This window comes from Octopus sinensis, linkage group LG8 (assembly GCF_006345805.1).
Source record: "Octopus sinensis linkage group LG8, ASM634580v1, whole genome shotgun sequence".
Classification (NCBI taxonomy): Eukaryota; Metazoa; Mollusca; class Cephalopoda; order Octopoda; family Octopodidae; genus Octopus; species Octopus sinensis.
The window spans coordinates 73,098,765-73,104,671 of NC_043004.1; positions in this window are offsets into that span (position 1 = coordinate 73,098,765).

Below are 5,907 nucleotides of genomic sequence, written 5' to 3' on the forward strand. Positions count from 1 at the left end.
CGTAAAGAAGCTTATGGCGATTGTGGAGGTTTGCGGTGTTTTACGAGAAATCGATTGCTAAAACGTTAAAATTAAGAGATAATCTCATAAAAGAACTCAACGTAAGTCTAAGAGCAAAACAACAAGGTGAGCAGATAGTAAAACATTGTTGAGGAATACTGTTTCAAGCCAACTAAATTGGTTGTTTACAACAAACTCTGTGACCGAGTAAGAAAGCAAACCTCTGCAGCAATAGCTCTCAATCAATTTTTACCTACATCCCTCTGTCATTCCTGGTTTACTCGGACAGACTCTCACAGCCATTCAATGCTCAAAAATCCTGTTATATTTTTATAATTAAATGTTATTATGAATTGTATAAAGAACTGTTAGATTATTTTGTGTATTGTAGCAGTGTACCGTAAATCCTCGAGTATAGTCCGCCCTTGAGTATAATACGCAAGGGATTTTTAGGGGGCTGTACCTCTGAAAAAACCTAGCCTTCTGTATAACACGCACCCCTTTTCTAACAAGGAGGTCTATATAACGTCCTTGGTTTGTAAAAATGTATACGGTAACGTCCTTTATCATTGCGTTCTTGCCTTCTTTATCTTTGGCATCTGTTTAATTTCATCTTTATTTCTTCTCCGTAACCTGACATTGCTTTTGTCAACATCAAATTTTCTTCCGGCGGCCCTATTACCATGCTCTTCAGCATATGATATAACTTCAAGTTTAAACATAGCTGAATAAGATCTACGAGGCATTTTATGGGCATGTAATGTATAAAATGTTTTATTGGAGATTAATGTACAGGTTTAAGTCCCGCTTATAAAAAACCCTAGTAAAGACACACAGTAGTTTAAATATTTAATACTGGTATTTAATTAAGTATCTATTGTTTGCCACGGTAACGATGCAAACTGCCAATACAAACAGCAAGATGAACTATTTAGCGCTAAACTATTAAGCACAATTCGTGCGTAATTAAGCCAGCAGCACCTAGTCGAACAAACACTTCCGCGCATGCGTAATACAATAATGGGGATGTACTTAACTGTTATATGGGAATGTAAATATGTTTGCAAATTGGTTTTGTTACATGTTATTCTGCGTTCTAAATACTTTTATTTTAATAAATGTTGCTTACTGCGAATTATGGATGATTCTTTTATGACTTCATTGCTTTCAGGCTTAGCTTAAGGTATTTTCGTGCCCGAATTCACAAAATGCGTCTGAATAAACATTGCCGATCAGCAAATAGAGACTCGGACATTGCTTAGAAAATATTTTTCATTTTTAACCTCGAATATAATACGCACTAGGGATTTTGACCCTTAAATTTTGGGAAAAAAATAGGGATTATACTCGAGGAATTACGGTAATTAGTTTATTGCACATAAAATTTTAACAACAAAATCGTCTGTAGATCCCTAATGGCCATATGGACCCCAGTTGGAAACCACTACTCTACAGGGTCGGTCTAGTCTACCAGCTAAAGACTGAAAAAGTTCACATACTGCCGTCATTTAAAAAGGAGGACATGTTGAATAATGTAGTTCCAGATACAATATGTCTAAAGTAAAATGACGAGATGGTCATGGCTGGAACATTGCTAAACATAGAACAGCCTAAACTTGGAATGATCCAACGATTACCCAAACTCCTATGATATATTTAGAAAAATGACTGGATGGTCATGGCTGGAATGTTTTTGACCATTGGAGAGCCAAGGATAATCCTACAGTAGGGCATCTAGAATAACTCAAGAAAAATAGCTAGATAGTCATGGCTGGAGCACTTTTGATCATAGAACTGTCTAGGACAATCCTAGGACAACTGTAACATACAAGGCAACTCAAGAAAAGTGGCGAGAGGATCCAGGCTGGAACAGCTTCGTTAGTTTCCCGGATTCTAGCGCTTTTCTAAGGAAAACTTCGAGCTTCTTCCTTTATCCGCATCTTGTTACATTAAACCGAACTTTTACAAAAGTGGAATAAGCAAATGAACATCTTTCCCCCTTACTTTGAAAAAAGAGATGACATACTAGTTTAAGTAGTCCCGGATGTATGCTGCTTAAAAAACGACTAGATTGTCATGACTTAAGCGTCCTTAATCATTGATCTGTTCAATCTGATGTGAGCTTAACAATAAGAGTAACATCACAAATACCCAGCAGCAACTACAACAGTAATAACGAGAAAAGCGACGGCAACAACAGTAGCAGTAACTATGAGAAGTCTGTACTTCATAGATCAATCCTCGTTTATCACGGTGGTTGGGAGTGAGCAAAAACAAATGGGGTGATAAATGAATCATCTCCCCATATTTTGTTAATGGAACAAATAGCAAATTCATTGACACCGAATTCGCTGCGAAGCTTTCACTGTCACGTATTTTTTTTTATATCATCTCTAGCTTTTTTTATACAGCATACACTCGACTGTGTCTTTTGTAGGATCAGGTGCCTTCGTATTTTTTCTGTTTTATTTATTTATACGCCCTTTTCAAGCCTAGCCAGGTTCATGGGCCCGGTTTCCCCCAGCTGGACGGGACGCCAGTCCATCGCAGAGCTACTCAAGAAACAGAAAGAAGGAGTGAGAGAAAGTTGGAGCGAAAGAGTACAACAGGGGTCTCCACCAGCCCCTGTCGGAGCCTCGTAGCGCTGTAGGTGTTTTCGCTCAATAAACACACACAATGCCCGGTTTAGGAATCGAAACCGCGATCCTCCGACTGCGAGTCCGCTGCCCTAACCACTGGGCCAATGCGCCTCCATTTTTTCCTGTTGCCTGTACGTAAATCTATATATAAAAGAAATACGGAGCCTCGCAGCACGTTGATGTAAACATAAGCGATAGTCAATGCATTTTGAGAAACTGAACATTGTGGGTGGTCGTTTGGGGCAGGTTCATAGTTGTACAAGATAACGACCGGCGTTATCAAAGACTGATCTGTGATAAGCGCACTGTTTTATTCTGGATCAGCGATAAATAAATCAGTGATGAACGAGGCTACACGTATTTTTTTGATATCCCTTTATCTAGATCTCTGTGTTTAGATAAGGACAAAACTCTTCCATGATAACATTTTCTCATATCGTCTTGCCATATAGAACATACCTTTGGTGTAATAACTTTCATTGATTGATAACAAAAATCAGCAGGACTGGTATTGTTGTTCTTCTTCTTCTTCTTCTTCTTCTTATTATTATTATTATTATTATTATTATTATTATTATTATTATTATTATTATTATTATTATTATATTATTATTATTATCATTATTATTATTATTATTATTATTATTATTGAGTGAGAGAGCAGTTCATGCCATCAAAGTGACACTGGGGTAAAATATACGAAGCCCAATATACCCATCATGACTACCCGTCTGATAAGGGTACACCAGGCACATGCATCAGAACCATATGTGCGCGACATGGTGATCTCATATCAAGATAAACAGCACATGACTTTGCAGGTGGGGCCCAGTTAGAATTTTCTTCAGGTTGAGTAGCCCATCCTGCGCAAAAGGTCCCTGAATAAGGGTTGTTTAATGATGTTGAAAGAACCACCCATGTTTCCAGAGGTGAATTATTCAAACCCCAAAGAATCCCTCTCAACACATGGCTATGATGCTCCCCCACTACTTCTGCTCGTGATCAGAGATGCACATATCGTCAGCCACTAAGGGACATGCTCAACTGGTTAAGGTAAACACAACTGACAAGCAAATCTGTGGTATTGAGCAGAATATTTGCTGTAGCCCATCTTTTATACCAAGACAAAACAATGTACATGATAACACTTCCAATCAGTTAAGATCAGAAGCCATGAGAGCCAATGCCTGGTACTGTATCAGGGCATTTAGGTACTGTATCAGGGCATCCTGGTACTGTATCAGGGCATTTATTATTATTATTATTATTATTATTATTATTATTATTATTATTATTATTATTATTATTATTATTATTATTATTATTATTATTATTATTATTATTATTATTATTATTATTCAGTAGTTCTATTTTTATAGCGTGCTTTCACTTCACTACCGAGCGCAGCTCTGTGTGCCTTGGGTATGTGCTGTGATTTGTTGTGATGCTCTGATGGTTATTGTATGGAAAGTGTTCTGCGTAGGATGTGTGCAGTGCCTAGTAGTGCAATTTTCTGTATGTTATATGTGTTTGTAAGTCCTGGTGTTTTTGTTATGTATTTGTCTGAATATTTTTTATCATGCCTAATGCACCTACTATGATAGGAATTGTTTCTGTTTTCAGATTCCACATTCTAGTTACCTCTATTTCCAGGTCTTTGTATTTGAGAGTTTTCCATTTCTTTTAGAGAACGTTGTCATCTGCCGGTATTGATACATCAATTAGAAAGCATTTTTTTTCTTCATGATCTCTATTATTATTATCTTTATTATTATTATTATTATTATTATTATTATTATTATTATTATATTATTATTATTATTATTATTATTATTATTATTATTATCATTATTATTATCATTATTATTATTGTTATTATTATTATTATTATTATAATTATTATTATTATCATTATTATCATTATTATTATCATTATTATTATTATTACTATTATTATTATTATTATTTTCTTCTTCCGAATAGATATGCTATTACTGTTGTTGCTATTCAGGTCTCAAGTTCGCTCTGATGGAACTGACTAAATTATCAAAGACATTCTAGCCGTGACCATTCTGTGTTCGATTTAGAGAGGAATTATCTAGGAATACATTACGCAAGATTTTTAAGACGGGAAAGTGTTAGTCATTTAACGAAGATAGAGAGACAGCAGAGAGGTTCCTACCCCGTTGCATTGTACACAAACTCACAAACACACACACAAACACACACACACACACACACACCACACACACACACACACACACACACACACACACAACACATATATATATATATATATATATATATATACAGACACACGTATACAACATACATACTAATTCAGCTATATATATATATATATATATGTATATTAGTATGTTTATTGTATACGTATCGCATTTAATATACATATATATATGCATATATATGTAATATGTATGTGTTTATATATATGTACATGTATATATATGTGTGTGTGTGTATAATATATATGTATGTATATATATATATTTACATATATATACGCATATATACACATGTATATGTTTATTGAATACGTATAGTATTTATATACATACACACACACATATATATATATATGCATGTATATATATATATATATATATATTATATATATATATATATGTATATTAGTATGTTTATTGTATACGTATCGCATTTAATATACATATATATATGCATATATATGTAATATGTATGTGTTTATATATATGTACATGTATATATGTGTGTGTGTGTATAATATATATGTATGTATATATATATATTTACATATATATACGCATATATACACATGTATATGTTTATTGAATACGTATAGTATTTAATATACATACACACACACATATATATATATATGTATGTATATATATATATATGTATGTATATATATATATTTACATATATATACGCATATATACACATGTATATGTTTATTGAATACGTATAGTATTTATATACATACACACACACATATATATATATATGCATGTATATATATATATTTACATATATATACGCATATATACACATGTATATGTTTATTGAATACGTATAGTATTTATATACATACACACACACATATATATATATATAATATATATATATATATGCATGTATATATATATATATACAGACACACGTATACAACATACATACATACATACTACATACATACATACTACATACATACATACATACACAGAAACACTGGTGAGCATTGTGTTATTTTGATAGTCGTAGTTTT